The 19,754-nt window shown below is 37.8% G+C and overlaps 1 protein-coding gene across 8 annotated transcripts in view; it reads left to right on the top strand.

Moving 5' to 3' along the window:
• Window positions 1–19,754, top strand: part of LOC132391148 (F-box-like/WD repeat-containing protein TBL1X) — a 349,009-nt gene that overhangs the window by 89,700 nt on the left and 239,555 nt on the right. For 7 of the 8 annotated variants that reach the window (XM_059963975.1, XM_059963972.1, XM_059963977.1 and 4 more), the window contains one exon: window positions 17,663–17,724. The gene's annotated coding sequence lies outside the window, so the exon portion shown is untranslated. Of the gene's footprint in view, window positions 1–2,060; window positions 2,080–17,662; window positions 17,725–19,754 lie in introns of those variants that run through there. The other variant, XM_059963974.1, reaches the window with a different exon arrangement.

Below are 19,754 nucleotides of genomic sequence, written 5' to 3' on the forward strand. Positions count from 1 at the left end.
ATTTCTTTTTTAAATAAAAGTTATTGGTTTCATATGATTCTGTGATGTCAGTTGCTGCAATCTATAGAAGTTCACAACGCAAGTTTTGATGAAGAAAGCTATTTACCATGCAGAAAGATATTAGAATTCTAGGAAGATTCATTCTGACTTTGGTTCTTTGTGAGAATGAGACCCACTCTCGGGTCTCATGACTGGCCATTATTCAATATACCTAGAAGATTAGTGCGCCTTTGGAGTTTCTGGATTTTGTGGCTCTGGAAGCGGGCAGACTGGAGGTTGATGCCTCTGCAGGATATCGGTGTGTCGTGGGAGCCAGAAGATCGAAAGTAGTAAGCAGGCTGCTGGCTGTGTATCCAGAGACCCAAGTTCTTTGGGCGCAGAGCTCGGAAAAAGTGACATAACGGACTTTTAACATCATAAATCAGTGAGTTATTTGATATATCTCCCCTCTCACTGTAAAATGAAGACACCTCTTTTTCCTGGATTAGAGAGAGAGAGAGAGATCCTGTGATATATCGAATTGCCAGGTGAACAAGTAGTCTTTGGGGTACTGCAAGTCTTTGTCTTTATTGATGCTTTGCTACACACTTGAGTCGTTGGTGGGGGGTACTAATGCATTTTTTTGCTGGTGGGGGTATTGTTGCTTTGCTGCTGCTTACGCTTGGGAGGGGGAGCTGGGGGGTTTTGAGGCTATAGCATTAACTGTCATTCATTCTTTGGGGCACGCTGTTTTTGTGGATGGTTGCGACGAAAAAGAATTTCAGGATGTATATTGTATGCATTTTTCTGACATTAAATGTACCTTTGAAACCTTTGTGATTATTTATTAGTTTTTAATAATTTGTCTGATGCCCACTTTTTATACTAATTTTATGAGCTGCATCTGACATTAATTTGGATGAGGCTAATGAAATTTGGCATGTCCTTATTAACCTTCACCAATTCTTGTACATGAACTGTAGAAAGCATCCTATTCCGATGCATCTCGAGTTGGTATAGCAATTGCACTGCCCAAGACAGCAAGAAAACACAGGTTTGTGGACATAGCTTGTAACATCATGAAAACCCTCCTTGATGGACTTCATCTTCTCACCAGCTCAGTGAAACAGACAACATAATTATAGACCCCACTCACCCTTGACATTCTCTCTTCTGTTCCTACCATGAGGCAGAAAATCAAAGGCCTGAAAGCATGTACAGATAGCTCAAGGAATGCTTCCATCCTGTTGTTATGAGACTGATGAATGGACCTCTTATATGATGAGATAGACCCTTGAGATCACAATCTACCTTGCTCCTTTTTGTCTGCCTGTACTATACTTTGTAACTGTAACACTATATTCTATATTCCATTGTTGTTTTTCTTTTGTATTGCCTTGATATACTGATATGATGATATGTGTATGGATAGCATGTAAAACCAAGTTTACCAATCTTAAATTTGTCCTTTATTGGTTTGAATTGAAATTATCTTTGAACATTTCTGTTCACTGTTTTCAAAGATAAATGACAGCAAGATCAAAGTGTAGGATGGCCATAAAGCCATAAACCTGAACAGAGTGTCTTTAAGAGAAACTTTGGTTGTCTCAGTTATGTGGTTCAATATTATATCTATTTATTTATTTTCTGCAATGAATGAACAATTTGAGCAATGAACTCTAAATCACATGAACTTTGTAATCGGGTATTCCATTCTTCAGCAACATTTTTCTACATAGATACTTGGTGTAGACTCAATAGTTTTTGTACCTAAGATATGGACACTACCTCACTTTTTTAATATACAGTATTTCTGTTTTTGCACATTTTTTAATCTAGTCAATAAACACATACTGTAATTGATTTACTTGCTTATTATTACTATTTTTATTTTTTTTTATCTTCTAGATTATGTATTGCCTTGAACTGCTGTTACTAAGTTAACAAATTTCAGGTCACATGCCAGTGATAATAAACCTGATTCTGAATTCTCTGACATATTTGGTTCTGCACTGTGGCTTTAGGTTAAACCTTTAGTGCTGGATTGCTGGAATACAGCTCCAATCGTATAAGAAGCAGAAATTTACTCTGTACCTACAGGTATCTGGGCTAAAATTACATGAGCTTGACTGGGTACTAATACTATGACAGATGGTGGGGGAAGGGAAGAATGGTTGCATGGGGGGGATGGGGTGATCCATTGTGAACTCGCAGACTTCTCTGCTGTGTATCTAACCGCAACAGCTTGTTCATTAGCATTTCTCTTTACAGCATATTTGTAAAATAGCTGCTTCCTGTTAAACTGTAGCAGGAAGATGTTTTTGTCTTAAATTAGTAAGAGAAAGGTCATAAGGAACGCAGCTGGCAATGTGAGGTATATTTCCTATCATCAATGGTGCATGCTATCAACAAACTTAATGCAGTATGTAAACCTCAAAATAACAGTAATGCAGAAGTACCAGAGCCACTTGAAATACACAGGCAAGGATTGGCAACTCTTAACTTGTGCCCCTGTGCTGTGTACAAAACAACCTTTCAGTTGCCATGGATTTGAGTAAGCCTTTATCAAGCCTGTATTGTTCAATTTTGCATGCACTTTCCTGGATGGATTCCTAGTTAAAGTTAAAATGGAAAAAAAACTGTTGGCTTACGTGTGTGTCTGTGTCTGCCAATGCGTGCACAAGCATCTGCATTTATGCAGAACATGTTACAAAATATAATGCTCATCTTACTCTTTATCTAACAGCTATTGCTGTATTAATGTACAATGGATTCTGGTTAAATGCACCAGTACATTTTGGCCCAATTAAGTAGCAGTCCCAATTAACTGAAGTTTCACAGAAATTGTTTAAAAGGTATAAAAAGACAAAATGAAGAACAAATTAAATATTTAAATGCAGTACAGAACAAATTAGGACAGTACCAATACTACTGTGGTACTATAAAACTGTATTAGTTCCTAATACTTATTGACTGAGGGATTTATCCATGTCGCATTCTTTTGAATGTAAGTGAACAAATCAACCAGATACCTAGTGCAGATAATGGAATACTTTCAAATAGTGTTATCTGTTGTATGTTTAATATTTCAGTAATATTTGAGTAATATTGTACATATATTTGATTAAACATATTTTGTTTATATAATGCATTATGGGCTATATGGAAAAGTACGTGAATGGCATACGTTATCGCACCACCATGTAGCAAGCACACATATAGCTAAAGCAAAAACGAAACTAAGACCTGGGGTTTAGCTTCAGTACCCTGAATGCTTGAAAGCAGAGTGAGCTAAACAATTCTGAATTACCTTACTGCTTGCTTCTCACCAACTATCAGTGACAAAAATCGCTGCTTTTTGAACATAAACACACATAACTGTTGCTATTTAAACACTGTTCATTTGAAGCATTGTGTTATGTCTAACAGCCACATAAATGCATGCTACTGATGCTAGTTAAGAGCTGTTTGGCAACAGTTTCCTGTCCCAATTAAACAGCATAGTGTCCCAAATAAACAAAGGGAATCCCAGCTAATTTATTGATGAGTTTTTGTTCTTCAGAGTTGTCCCAAAACAGTGACTGCCCTGATTAACTGATGGCCCAATTAACCAGAATTCACTGTATTTGTAGTTTTTCTTGCAACCTCCTCTTTGTGTAGCAGACTGAAACCCTAAAGTAATAGCTTGGGTACAGTTAACTGTGGGCCCATAGAATCTTTACATGGTTTGTAAATTTTGTGCAAAAACTTTTCTTTTGTGTGACATGCATATTCTATATGGTCAATATTGAAGTGTTGTCAGCGTCATCCAGTTTCCCAATTTATACCAATATACCTTTCTGTAATGAGTAAAGTTCTTCACATGACTCCTTCATGAATGTATCACAATATGTAAAATGGAAGGTTACAACACAATAAGCATCTGTATTCAATGTTTTGCCTGTTTCATGCTTAGTTAATAGTTTTAGCAGGAGCTTGTGGATGGGATAATTTTTGTACTTGGTTGCACTAGACAAAACACTAAGATAAGAACTACAGATTTGAATAGTTGATTTGTAGTTTATGAAATTTGTATTTATTGCATTGTGATGTTCATAAACAAAACCATGACTTCTACAAAAGCATATAGGTAATTGCAAATGAATATTACATAATTTGTCTTTTTAGTTGAGAAAATTATAATGATGTACTGATTCATTCTGCTTTAAGGGGCAACATTTAGGAGAATACTGTAGAAATTGGAAGTCAGCTGTTTTTTGATACCGAAAAACTCAAATTTGGAAATGTAGATATGGACATATGCATTTGAAGTATATGTCACCATATATAATACTTAGATACATTTTCTTATTGTCGTACTCAATAAATCCATAAAAGAAAATGTGTGAGAGTACATCAACTGGGCATTGAACCGGTGTGTAAAAGATGACAAAATGTGCAAATGCAAAAAGAAATGACTAATAATAATAAATTAATCAGCAATAAATATCGAGAAAATTAGATGAAGGGTCCTTGAAAGTGAGTCTATAGGTTGTGGGAACATTTCAGTGATGGAGCAAGTGAAGTTGAGTGAAGTTATCTCCTTTGTTCAAGAGCCTGATGGATGAGTAGTAGTAACTGTTCCTGAACCATGTGGTGTGGGTCCTGTACCTTCTTCCTGATGACAGTAGTGAGAAGAGAGCATGACCTGTGTGGTGGTGGTCCCTGATGATTGATCCCCATCCCCAACTTGCCCCGGAGCCTATTCTGCCTTTTAATAAGCTCATGGTGGAGCTGATTGAATTCCGGATTCAGATTTATTCATCACATGTACAGTACATTGAAACATAGTGAAAAGTGTCATTTACTTTAACAATCAACGCACCCAAGGATGTACTGTGGGCAGGCTGCAAGTGTTGCCACGCATTCTGTTGCCAACATAACATGCCTACAATGTTTAGCATAACAGCACAAGCAACATCAAAACAAAATGAAACAATAGCAAAACAAACTCATTTCCCAACCACCCACCCACTTCCTCTTACACACACAGACAGGCCTGCAACCTCAGGTTAGGCCACCGCCAGTCCTTGGCCCTGAACAGTGAGAGTTACAGACATGGGGTCTCAAACTTCATACTTGGCCCCAAGGCCCACCGATCACTGGTTTGACCTTTGAGCTTCAACTTCTGGCCTCAAACAGACCTTCGACTTTGGTGACCCAGGCCTTCACCACTCCTTCAGGCCTCGCTAGTTCTATCCTGAATAACACACTGGTGAATCTCCTTTGCACTCTCACTAGAGCAATAATCTGTTACAGTGTGGCAACCAGAACTTGTGTAGATGTAATTCTTGTCCCAGAGCACATTTGGCAATATCACTGTTTTCTGTAGTGAGGAAAAGAGCCTGATAAATATGCTTGGAAGTGGTTTTCAGCTTCTTCCTGTGCAGGGTTCTCATTTCCTCAGCTGCGCTTTCCCAACAGTCACAACTGGTTCGTAGGAGCTTCTTCTGTTGGCACTCACATTCAGTGGTGGCAGCTCAGCCCATTGAAAGCCAGTTGTCCAGGATACCCATGGCTGACCCACAAATTTCACAACACATGCAGCCTGATTCTGATACTGGTAAATCCAGTGTCTGGCATCGCCCCTCCCCCTTCTCCCTCTACACTGACCCTCCATCCCCATTTCACTTCTCCCTATCAGTCCATTTAGTCCTCTGTCACACCCTCTCCTTTAGTTTTCTCCTTTCCCCAACTTCTACTTCACTCCTCTCCTCTCCTCTCTCCTAATCTCTCCTTCACAATTCTGCACTTCTGCCTAACCCTTGTGATCTTTCACTTCCCTGCTTATTAAGAATCTATCCAGTTTTGCTTGTAAAAAAAAAATCAAAGGCACCTTGTGTTGTCCTTTCAGAAAGCTTTGCACCATCTCTATATTAAATGGACAACCCTTTATTTCTAAACTCTGACTTTGTAATTTAGGTCCTCCACAAGAAGAATACTGTATCTCCTCATCCACCTTATAAAAATATGGCAGCAGTTTGCATCTGCTGTATAGAATTTTGATTTATAAAAAAAATTACCATCAATTTCTTTCATTTCTGACAATGTCCCAAAATCCTCAGATGCACTATGCAAGTATACTCAGCAAATTAATTTATTTTACATGATAATAAGCACATCACTCCCTCAAAGCTTGTGTGTATGACCCAGGATGACCTTCAATTCATAGTTTTGATGAATTTAATTTATCTCAGTCAGGGGAGTGCTATGTGTCTCAAAGGTTAGTCAAGGTTGCTGCACCTGATTGACTTCAAAAGACCCTTTATAAATGTACACAATTGGATGTTTAATCAGGACATTATCTGACTTGGCTGTGACAACTGTTGTGTCTGTCTGGTGCTGTTGTGGTCATGCACAACAGAAAATTCATTAAAAAACTTAGTATGTTGAATGAATAAGATAAGAAAAGGAATCCCAAAGGTGGTGGTACAAGAAAATATTTATCAATTCTTATTTCATTCTTTGCAATACAACTGTTTTAATCAGTTTATACAAGATTGACTTTGAACAGCAAACTAAAAAACGTCAGAATGTTGGAACAATTGATAAAGGTCAGTTATTCACTTTAAACATGAGAAAATACTGGTAAGTTTTACAAGGCTGATACAACCAATGCATGGCTATACCTATCAGAAAACAGTGAATCATCATGGTCCCTGTTTTCTTGAAAAGGGAATTTCAAGAGATCTTCAACATCACAAATGATAGACTGGAAGAACAGGAGGAAAAGTCATGATCATAGATAGTTGAAAATTAGGGATAGAATATAGAACAAAATTCTTTATCCAAAACAATTGGTCACCACAGAAAGTATTTAAGTATATAAAAAGAATAGATGATTTTAAGGGGAGTTAAATAAACACATCATGCAGGACAGAACAGAGAGTTGGTCTCACTGGATACAAAAGGATGTGAGAAATCACAAATGGACTAGTTGGACTAAAGGTTAGCAAATGGCTAGGAAATTGTAGATGATTGCTTGACTCATTGATGGGCTCCTTGTTATAGATGTATTATTGTATCAGCTCTCTCCACACACAATAGAATGGATCTAAAAATGAAAATCTTAACAGTATGCTTGTGTACTCATGAAGGGTCCTATATCTTAGTGGTCAGTTTGCAAGGAAAACAACAGAAAATGCTGGAGATGCTTATCAAATTAGTTAGCATTTTGTGGGGATCGAAAAAAGTTTAGGATAGATGATGAATATTTTAATTATAACTGATCTGGCTGAAGGAGGTTAATACAGGGAGATGAATGAGGATAAATGAAGAAAAAATGCTGAAAATGCAGTAGTTGTGATGTGCTCAGCACTTTACATCTGTGAAGAGAGGTAAAATCTAGAGTGGTGGATCTTGCATCAGAGTTGACAGGATCTGACATGAAAAAGGTGAAGCTGCTTACCTAAAATTGTTGAATTCAGTACTGAGGGGAGTAGACAAAACATGACCCATTGCTTCTTAAGCTACATTTGGTTTTGTTGGAGTCGCCAAAGAAAGGACATCAGCATGTGAATGTGAAGCTGTACAGACAATTAATTTGACAAGTGACTGACAGCTCAATCAAGCTTGCAGACTGAATAAATGTGTAGATTACAAATAGATGAATAGATGAATAGATTACAAATCTAAATTTGGTTTCTCCAAGTTAGAGAAGACCATTTTGGAACACTGAACAGAATACACTAAATTGGAAGAAGAACATGTGAATTGGAGATTCACCTTGAAACTCTTGAATTTGAAGATCTGGCAGGTCAGTGGACCCAAGAAGTGATATCAATGATCTAATTGAGTGAATTAGCTGGCTCAGGAAGTTGTAGGACCAATTCTTTCTGTCTAAGGTTGTCATTGAGAGAGATGTGTTGGGTGAAAAATGCATCATGATTTAGAAAATTTGCACTATTTTACTCCAGAGACAACAGTTGTTAGTTGATTTAACTGCATTTCCATTCTGGAAACTGGTATTTACAGTGTTCAGGTGCCTCTGTCTTTTTCCAAATAGTGATCAAAACTGGCAATAATTTTGAGGTTAATTTTTACCCAAAATTCTACAATTCCATTGCAATGTAAATTCCTTAAATTGGTTTGTCAGCAATCTGAATACTTGGTCAGCAGGAACATAAGCAATAATTTATGCTTATTTAAAGTAGCATCACCTTTCTCTCACTATGACATATCATGTATCAAATCTAGTTGTGAAATGATATTCATTCTTGTCATTATCTACTTTTCATCCTAGCTCTGTTGTACCTGCAAACAGGAAGAGTAGGCTTCCAGGTATTTAATCATTAATTGAGATGTCCTTCTCAAACAGATTTTAGATAAAAGCTGAACTGAATTTACGATCTATTTCAAGTTCAAGTTTATTGTCATCTAACTGTGCTTGTATATAAGAAATGAAACAACATTCTCTTAGACCACGGTGCACCCACAAAACATGTATCACACACAGCACATAAACCAAAATATTGCCATAAATAAGTCAATAAAATATAATTCAAAAATGCATGAGTGTGCAGCACAGGTAAACAGTACAGTAAACAGCTTGTTATCCTAGAGAAGTGACCTCAATGTTGGCACAGTATTCATTAGTCTTACAACCTGAGGGAAGAAGCTTTTACCCAGTCTGGTTGCCCTAATTCTGATGCTCCTATACCTCCGTCCTGGTGGTAGTGGGTCAAAGGAGATTGTGGAATGGGTGGTAGTGATCTCTAACAATGCTTTAGGCCCTTTGTCTACAATGCTGCTGGTAACTATCATAAATTGGGGGGGGGGGAAGACCCCAATGATCCTCTCAGCAGTTTTTATTATCCAATGTAGGGCCTTGTAGTCTGATTGCTTGCAGCTTTCATACCACACAATGCTGGACATGATGTTCTCAATGTTGCTCCTGTAGAAAGTTGTTAGAATGGGGACAGAAAGCCTTGCCCGCCTCAATCTCCTCAGAATGTGTAGACACTGTAGTACCTTCATGGCTAGTGAGAAGGTGTTGTGGATCCAGGTTGGATCATCCATTATGTGCGCTCAAAGGATCTTTCTGCTCTTCACTCTCTCCACAGCAGAGTCATTGATGTACAATAGAGAGTGGACTGTGCCTTCTTGAAGTCCACATTCATGTCTTGTCTTGATATGTTGAGGTTCAGATTATTGTTCTCACACTATTTGATAATTCTCTCTATCTCCTCTTGTATCCTGTCTCATCAATGTTGTTGATGAGGAAAAGCACTGTAATATTATCAGTGAACGATAGGGTTTGAGCTGAATCTGGCAGTGAAGTTGAGTCTGATTACAAGGCCCTGTGGGGGTGGGGGGGGGGGATGCACACCAGTACTCAGCGTGATGGAGCTTGAGATGTTGTTGCCAACTCAAACTTACTGGGCTCTTTCCATCAAGAAATCCAAAATCCAGTTACAGAGATGGGTGTTGAGTTCCAACAATGACTATTTACCCACCAGCCTCTGAGGGATGATAGTGTTAAATGCCGAACTGAAGTCAACGAACAACGTGCTAGTTTATGGTACAGGACAGAGTGGATGACTGAGGCTATGGCATCATTGGTTAACTGGTCTGAACAGCAGGCAAACTGGAAAGCGTTCATTATAGCTGGAAGATAGAATTTTTTTATGTTCCATTACCAGCCACTCAAAGCACTTGATGATTGTTGAAGTCTTTGCCAATGGGTGGTAATTGTTTAGGCCAGTTACTGTTGTTCTCTTGGGCACCAGAATGAAAGTGCTGAAGCCTGCAGGGACAGAGAGCTATTTTAGGGAGATATTAAAAATGTCTGTTAATACCTCTATTAACTGGGTCACACAGTCCCTCAGCACTTGACCAGGTATGTTGTCTGGCCCTGCAGCTTTACGCGTGTTTACCCTTTCTAGGAACAAGTAGCCAGATAGGGTGTCTATTCTTCAGAAGTTGCTATCGTTGGTGTGGAGGGTGGACTTGTAATCGGTTATGGTTTGTATACCTTGCCATATGTGTCGTGTCTCCCTGGTGTCACAACGTGTCTGTGAATTTTCCAAGGGTACTCCTGCTTTGCCTTCTTGATGGTATTGGAGAGCATGGCTCTTGCACACTGTAGAGTCCTGTTCCGTGATCTAAAGATAGCATCCGGATCCTCTGCAGTCAGCCGTGGTTTCTGGTTTGCCTGGCAGTATAGTGTTTAATCAAGGTAACTTCCTCGATGCACTTTCCTATGTCACCAGTCCTGCATATTCATCAAGGTTGACATGATGATTGTAGGTAGCTGCCTCCCTGAATATACTCCAACTTCGGCAGGACTGTTTTTAAGTTGGCTTGATTGAAGTCACCAGCAACAATGAAGACACCATCGGGGTGAGTGTCTTCAGGTTGCAGATGGTGTTGTAGAACTTCTGCAGCACATTCCCAACACTAGCACGGAGGTGGGATGTAAACATGAATGATTGGACTCCCTCAGTAAGTAGAAGGGCCTGCACTTCACCCTTTAAAAACTACCTATGGTGAGTACACAGCTGTACAAATTTACAAATACAAAGCAACTCAACTCAGTATGTTGTTGCTTATAAATTATTACAGGATGGTCTTTTGTTAATTGCAAACATGAGCTAACACACTTTTTTCACATTTTCGTATCTCAGTTGACATTTTATTATTTTACTGGACTAATTCAGTAATTTTCTTCTTAGAGGTTTGTTGTATCTGCAGATCATTTATTCATTTACATGGAAACATGGTGTGCTTGTTGAAATATGAAAGGTGAAGTGAAATTGTAAGCTTCTCACCCTCTAACTGGAGATTTGCTTCAATGTCTGAGCATCTGAATGTGCAAGTTTTCCCACTGATGTTTCATTAACCTGAGGATTTTATGCTTAAATTTTGGTATGAAGTTAATAACTTTGCCAGAACAAGCTAAATATAAACAAAACAATTGCAGAATGAAAATGTATTAAAGGTCATACTTGTTTTGAGATGGTTAAACGTGGGTAGGTGTAAATGATAGAAACAATAGTTTCTAGTAAATATTTTGAAATATTACATGGCTCCACAGAATTTAAAAAGGTGGAGGCTTACTTTTCCAAAAGCATGAAGTAGTACGACAGACTGCTTTTTTCCTTTGGAGCACAGCTTGAAATAGGGCAGAAGAGCAGCTGATAAGGGCACGGATTCATAGCTGGGTCTTTTCCTCTCCAGGCACAGTGATCCTGACGTCATTATCATATATTGGTTTTTTGACCAAAGTTGAATCTCATAGCTGACATTTGTGAGAAGACCAATTCATTCAATTATAATGCCTTTTTTTTTAGAATTGGTTGTTTTTTGTGACCATTTCAGGTATAGGAAGTAATAATCTGCATGGATCTTCTTGAATAATATACCTAGTGCATGTATAAACTTTTAACCATTCTCTGCTCAGTTCTTGTAATGTGTGGAAAACAAATAGTTCATCTTAACTTTCAAAGCAAAGCACAGGAATATGTACAGTGGTGCTAAAAAGTGTGTGAAACCTGGAGATTTTCTCTATTTCTGCATAAATGTAACCTAAAATGTGATCAGATCTTCACAGAAGTCCTCAAACTAGACAAAGAGAACCCAGTTAAATAAATAACACAACAGATTATATTGTTTGTTTATTTTTTGAGAAAAGTGATCTTATATTACATGTATTTGTTTGAAAAAAATATGTGAACTTTGCTTTCAATAACTGGTGTGATGCTGTTGTACAGCAATAATTGAGCCAAATGTTTCTGGTAACTGCTGATCAGTCCTGCACATCAGCTTGGAAGATTTTTAGGTCATTCCTCCTTACAAAACTGCTTCAGCTCTGGGACGTTGGTGTGCTTCCATGCATGAACTGCTTGCTTCAGATCCTTCCATAATTTCTATAGGATTAAGATCAGGACTTTGACTCATCCATTCCAAAACATGAATTTCTTTTTAAACCATTCTGTTGTTGATTTACTCTTGCTTTTCGGATTATTGTTTTGTTGCATTATCCACTTTGTATTAAGCTTCAGGTGACAGATTGCTACTCTAATATTCTCTTGTAAAATGTCTTGATACGATTGTCCCCTCAACCATGCAAGCTGTCCAGGCCCTGAGGCAGCAAAACAGCCCCAAGTGAAGCCCCCTCCACCATGCTTCACAGTTGGGATGAGGTTTTGGTGTTGGTGTGCAGTACTCCAAACATATCAATGTGCATTTCTCCAAACATATCAATGTGCATTTCTGCCAAAAAGTTCGATTTTTGTCGCATTTGCCAAGGAACATTGTCGCAGAAGCATTGTATAACATCTAGGTGGTCTTTTACAAACTTGAGGCATGCAGCAATTTTTTTTGGAGAGTAGTAGTTTCTACTGTGGTGTCCTGCTGTGAATACCATTCTTGTTCAGTGTTTTTTCTTATTGTGGACATATGAACAGAGACTTTAACGAGTTTGCGAGATTTCTGCAGGTCTTTTGCTGGGTTCTTTTTCGTCTCCTTTGGCGCTGCATGTTGTGCTCTTGGGGTGATCTTTGCAGGATGCCCACTCCTAGGGAGAGTAGCAACAGTACAAAGTTTCCTCCATTTGTAGACAATTTCTCTTCGACTGATGAACATCAGCACTTTAGAAAGGCTTTTGTAGCCATTTCCAGCTTCATGCATCTCTATAATTCTTCTTCTAAGGTCCTTTGGTAAAGGATATAAAATTTTGTAAATGCCAATCATGTCTGATGCTTTGCACAAGTATTTAAAGTATACTTTAGAAGCCTAGTGTGGTATTTAACTGCAAACTAAGCATCATTTTAATTACCATAATCTCAGTAAAATAAATATGTTGGTTTTAAAAATAATAAAGGAACTTTGATGTCATTATAACAGCTTTAAAGTTTTCTAAGAAATTTTGAAGAGTAAAAAAAATTGAAGCAAGACCATGCCATTCAGAAAAATTTTAAGATTAAACATCTCACTAATACAAAACCCTGTAATGGTTTTTAATGTATTAGTAACTGTTTTTGCAAGTTTGTAGGAATCATTTTTTGTGTTCATTTGGGAATAAATTTTGCTCATTTTCTGCCTTGGCTTAATAAAGTTGCTAAAAGGCTTTCTTTTCCTATCTGCCTTCTGTTGGAAGAATCTGGAATACATCATATCAAGGACTTGTAACATGACTAAGCAACAGCTTCATTCATTTAAATCATTGTTGAACTTGGGTGGAGATTTTTCATTTGATATTCTTGTTTCAAAGTTGCACTAGATTTGTAGCTAATTAAGATGATCAAATATAACGCACATTTAAATATACTCACCAACATAATAAAACTGAACCATTGCGTGCTATTTGATTTAGAATGAAATAGGTTGTTTATGAATGTTTTTTAAATGACTGCCATAGTTATATGCATAATGACATGGCCACATCTTGTTAAAATATAGTTTGATTTAGAATTGAGTAATAAAAATGCAAATATTGCATAATTTTGTGACTTTCTGATTAAATGATTGCATATGTGGTCTTTCCTGATAAAAGTAGGAACCCATTTGGCAGAAGTTGTTCTGTTATTGGCAGATGGCCGGTTGTTATTTCATGTTATTTGTAACAGGATTTCTTAGTTCTGCAATTGAAATGTAATAAACATACTATGGTGTCTTGGCTTCTTTCATCAATAGTGTCCACAAATAAACCTCTCTCAGTTGTGGGGGTATTCCTTGGGGCAAACACTGGCATCAAGTATTAAAGCATTGTTGATTAGTATAGCAATGAATGAGAAATACTGAGATTTCATAGCTTTCATAGATTTCATTTCACTGTTCACAAAACTGCCCACAAATAATGGTGGGTATTTAGATACAGCTGTGAAGTGAATGAAACCATTTTTCTCGAAAAAAGGATTCAAGCTCTCAAATAGTACTGCAAGTGCTAGTTTAATAGAGTTCTACAGGTGATGTTTTGAGCAATGTTAAAGAACGTGCCAATTTAACAATTAGCCTTGAATAGAGTAAAATGAGTAGTGGGGAAAAAGAAAGAAAGAGGTGGGGGTTGCACAACTAGCTTCAACAATGCTTATTAAAAATAAACTTACATTTGGTAAATAGATCTCTGTAATTCTCAATGAAGAAGGCAACAAACCAGTATGAGGGAATCCCTTTTGAGTGAAAGCATTATCAGTTTATAATGACAAGGCACTTGCTGGATTAGTTTCCTGTTCTTTGCTGTGTTATTGAACTCAACTGATGAAGCAGTTGGCTTCGCTATCGTTGATGAGGGAGAGAAGAAATCAGCCATGTTCTACTCTCCCTGATTGCTATCCAGTAATTCTTTTCATGTGTTGTGTTTTTCCATTTACATCTGCTGAAGATAAAATTAGCTTGCTTGTATTTTTCCTTTGGAATTAATGGTCTGCAACAGTCACTGTTAAAACTGATAATGGAAAATGGCTGGTAGGTTGCCAGTGGGTTTATCAGCATATGTGAAAGCCAATATGATTCAGCAATTTGGGGGGTGGGGTGTGAGAAAATATAATAGATCCCATTAACTGCTTTACAAGAGTTATGACATTAAAATTAAAAGTGCTGAAATTTAAATGCTGTGGAATACTCTGAATAAGTACTCAGAAAAAGGGAGCGTGTGATCTATAACGTATTGGGCCATACAGATATGCTTACAAATGAAACAAAATGGAAGAAGAAAAGAACACTTTCTGATTTTTCTTCCATAGAGAGCATTACTTATATTAACCCTAAAATATTTAAGCAAATGCATGTCTTGGATTCACAGATCTCAGAAATGCCTGTCACCATCTATAATTTCACATGAATAGAAATATCATAGTCATAGAGAAGTACAACACAAAAACAGGCCCATTGGCCTATCTAATCCATGCCAAAACCATTTAAACAGCCTACTCATAATCACCTGCACATAGACCATAGCTTTCCATTATCTCTATTGTCCATGTATCTGTCTAAATTTCTCTTAAATATTGAAATTGAGCTGGCATGAACTGAGCTGAAACCCTTCAACAGGGCTGGAAACGAAGGGGGTAGAATTCAGTATAAGGGGCTGGGGGCAGGGGAAGGATTACAAGCTGGTAGTGATAGGTGAAACTAGGTGAGGGTGAAGTTGGGTAGGTGAGGGAGGGGGGTTGAATTGAAAAGCTGGAAGAGGATAGCTGGAAGAAGTAAAGGGCTAAAGAAGAAGGAATCTAATAGATGACAATGAACCATGGAAAAAAGAAGGGAGGGGAACTAGGGGGTGGTGTTTGGCAGGTGAGGATAAGAAAAGGGGTGAGAGGGTAACCAAAATGGGAATGAAAAAAGAGAGAAGAGTGAGGGGGTGCAAAATCACCATAAGTTAGAAAAATCAATGATTATGCTCTTAGGTTGGAGGCTACCCAGATGGAATATGAGGTGTTGTTCATTCAACCCGAGTTTGGCCTCATCACGCAGTAGAGGAGGACATGGGCAGGTATATGGGACTGTGAAATTGAATTTAAATAGGTAGCCACCAGGACATCCTACCTTTTGCGGCAGACAGAGGGAAGGTGCTCGACAGAGTGACTGCATCATTCTGTATCAGATCTCACTAATGTGGAGGAGGCCACACCAGGAGCACTGGATACAATAGACGACACTGACCAATTTGCAGATGAATTGGTTTCTAACCTGAAAAGGACTGTTTTTGGTCTTGAATGCGGCGAGGGAGGTGGTGTAGGGGCAGGTGTAGCACTTATCATACAGGAATAAGTGCCAGGAGAAAGACTAATGGAGAGGGACAAGTGGACAAGGGAATCACAGAGAGCGATACCTACAGGAAGTGGAAAAGGGAGAAGGAAATGATGTGCTTAGTGGTAGCATCCCATTTGAGATGGAGGAAGTTATGGAGAATGATTTGTATGAATATGGAGTGTTGGGGGTGGGGGTGGTTGTAGGTAAAGATGAGGAGAATCCTATCCCTGTTATGACATTGGGAGGATGGGGTGAGGTTAGATGTGCAGGAAATAGAGAAGCCAGTAAGGGCAGGAGTGATGTGATTGTATATGTTTTAGATTAGTACTGTATGCTGGTAATAAAAGGTATAGGGGGAGGGCCATTTGAATTCAGTGCCATGGTGGAATTGTGTCAGTATTTTGGACTTGACCCATCCATCATACTCCTTGTTTAATTTTTTAAAACAGTAGAGATAACGGTAAAGATGTGTAGGTTAGCTATTCTTCACATCCTTTGGCCTGCATTTGTTGCTGTGGTGTTAGTGTATATGGCAAGCTATGTTTGGCAGAAATGGATTAAAATATATTTATATTTATAACTGTGGTGTTGCATTTAACATGCAGATGTGTTTGCAGTCTAAAGATAAATCTTGGAGATGAGATTACTTTCTGTTGAGCTAAAGTTTATTTGATTCAATCTGAATATGAATGGCAGGATTTTTGACTGAATGCTAAACATCTATGGCTAAATAACAGTGAGCAATTCCATAAAATTGCAATGTTTTTGCCTTCTAATTTTGCAACATTCATTTTTAGTCTGTAATTATTTAAAATCTGCATATGTAGGTCAGTTTAATTTAATAATTGGGGAATCAAAACCCTATTGCATGATTAATATTACTGTAAAGAAACATAATTACAATCAAATATTTCAGGTGATGTAATATAAATAATAGAACTATATAAATAGTATGAAATAGTAAGTGTCAAAGCCATCCAAATTTACTATGTATTAAAATGCAAAACCAGGATATTTATGGAGGGGACTAATTTTGTGTAGAGAACCTTCATCAGGATTGAAAAGAAAAGGACCCAGAAGCCAGGATAAGGAGGTAGGGGGAGAGGTAGGAAATCAACCTAACAGGTGATAGGGGAGATCAGGTGAGCAGGAAGGTAGCTGGATGGAATAGGGTTGGGGGAATGAAATAAAAAGTTGGAGGGGATAGGTTGATGATGGGTGGAAGACTTGTTACAACAATCATGTGTCCTTCCACTGTCCTCCTCCTCCTCCTCCACCTGGCTCCTTCTGGCTACCATCATTCCTTGGTGCAGCTATTACCCTATTGGTCTCCTCACCTCTCTCTTTCTTTTTGCGTCAGATTTCTTCCTTCTCACTCTCAGAGAGAGCAGCACAAGATTGAAAGAAACAGTTCAAAGCAAAACTTCTGAAATTTAAAGGACTGAATTAACAGACTTTTCTAATAGAAAGTTATAATATTTTTAGACCTTGATGTAATTTTTCCTCTCATGTTTTGTGGACAATGGGATTTGGAATTTCTCTAGACCAATTCATCCCATGAAAGTTCCACTGATATTGTTGTAAAAAGAGACCTTCCTGAAAATCAAATTGTAATTAGCTGTTACGTTTTTCCATTCCTTTCCTGTTTCTTTTTTTTTGGTAAGAGCTGATGGTGTTACTGGTTTTGTCTTGAAGATATTGAGTTCACTATTGTGAATCCAAATTTTCAAAAGTGGCCATTAATCTACAATATTTAAGAAATCATTGATTATTTAAACAGTTTTACAGTTTTATCCACGATAATTCCTGTTTGCAAGAAAATTCCAGTTACATTGAAATACATTGAGTTAAAGGCATTTAAAATTATTTTTAAAACAAAAATGAGTTTATTATCTGTATAGCTTGTGTATCAAAATACATCCTCACTTTGTCTTTTATCCTGTATTAATAGGTCCCTGGCTGAGAGCTGTTCTTGAAGTGTGAGTGATTGGGCCTCACTTTATTGGTAACTGAGTAAGTATAGTACTTCCTTTCAGAATTGTGCGCTTTTTATTCCTTGGGACACATCTAAAAGGCCTTGTATATATCAGATGTGACAAACTGTCTCTAGCAAGAGGAAATGCTCATGGTTAGTGCAAAAGATTAGTTGTTATGTTGCTTTAAAACAGTGTTACCACAATGTTGCAAAAAGAATAGACTAACCCAGAAGAAAGCTCCAGTCAGTCACATTATATTCAATGCAGGAGGTTATGTCAGACCTTAGACATGCTACATTTACAAAATAAGATGATGTAGTTCTATGGACCACAAGCCTACAGAGTACATCCAGATATGTATATGTTTGAATTACACTAAGGCAGCTGGAGAATTTAAATTCAAATAATTCATAAATCTGGAATCAAAAGTTAGTATTATTGAAGGGAATTATAAGTTAGATTGGTGGACTTTGGTTATGGGGAGAGATTGGTTAGGAAACGTCCCTTTATACCTTTCTCTTAGTTTATAAAATGGTGCTCTCTCAATTTGGAATATAGTTAGAAAAAGTGGCAGGGCACAATATTTATTCTGAGTGGGTGAATTCAGTCATTGGTAATGCCAACAATGACTGAGGTGGTCAAGACCTGAAGGGCATCGCCGCTAGACTGATGGTCAATGAACCAACATAAAGAATAAACCTACTCAATTTCACCCTTACCATGACAGATACATCTAACCATCATAGCATTAGTAGAAATAACCACAATAAAAGTCTTTGTTGGAATAAAGTCCCATATGGTACTAGAGTTTCATTGCACAACAATTGTATTAAGTAGCGTGGGCTTGGAACAGGTTTGAGAACTCGAACTGAGTTTGTGAATCTCAATGGACCATTATTAGCAGCAGCAGAAATGCAATCTCAAATGTTGTCATGTATTTTACCCTACTTGTTAACAATTGGAGTTAAGAAAGGCATACTAGGAGCAGCATTGGGATGCCCACAATTGGGTTAAACAACTGAATTTCACATGAGAGGTAGAGTAACTGCCCTTGATGCAGATCAGTACTCAAGTTTGTTCTGAGTCCATGTTATTTAACACAACTGTCACCAAGAAGCTCTGGTAAAACTGAAGACCAGTGGCTGTCAATAGGGATACACTGATGGCAGTCAAACCTCACACAGGAGGTAGTTACTGCAATGGCACCTTTATAACCAAGAAAGCATTGGATTTGGGCTCATGGGTACATCATATTGTCCTGCAAGTTGCATGCAATCCTAACTTGGAAATATTACAAGTTTCCTTCATCAACAGTTTTTCTAAATCATGGAATACCCTGTCCAATCCCGCTCTGGGTATACTTTCACTTGAGAGACTTCAGAGATTCAAGAAATTACTATTACACCACCTTCTGAAGCATGGAGGGACAGCAATACTGGGCTTAGCAGCAACTCTGAGATTCTTCAAAAAGAATTGAATGAGTGAATGAATAGGTTAAATACATAGGCAGAGTACTTCAGGGAAAATCCAGTTACGTGTCTCATGATGGAAATTGGAGTTTAGCACATATTCATAAAATGCAGTTTGCTTGTATTCATTACTTACTCCAGCACTGCGGATTACTTTCTAAGAGGTAAACAGCCAGGTTTCACTGCAACAGAGTCTTAAGTTATTACAGACTACTACTTCTTGAATGGCCGGTAATGTAAACTAAATTTATAATCTCAGAGCCACCACATACTTTGGTCCATAACTGATACTACTTGACTTTCTAATTTAAGAAAATATTTTGGCTTGAGTAACAGGAAAGGGGGTGGGGGAAACACACTGAGTAGTTCTGACGTTAACTGACATAAACTTTCTCAAGACTAAGATGACCTATATCAAGAGATTTTTTTTTAAGTTGCTTGGGAATAATTTTCATTTAGCTTTTTGTTAGTTTTTTAATAATTTGATGAAGCCTCGCCCCCAAAAAATGGCTGTTGTAGATGTGTGTGTTGAAGCTTATAGAACAGTATCTTTCTGTTTCAAGGCAGGTTAATGCTTCCCTACTTAACAGCCATACAC

This window comes from Hypanus sabinus, chromosome 3 (genome assembly GCF_030144855.1).
Source record: "Hypanus sabinus isolate sHypSab1 chromosome 3, sHypSab1.hap1, whole genome shotgun sequence".
In the NCBI taxonomy this organism is placed as follows: domain Eukaryota; kingdom Metazoa; phylum Chordata; class Chondrichthyes; order Myliobatiformes; family Dasyatidae; genus Hypanus; species Hypanus sabinus.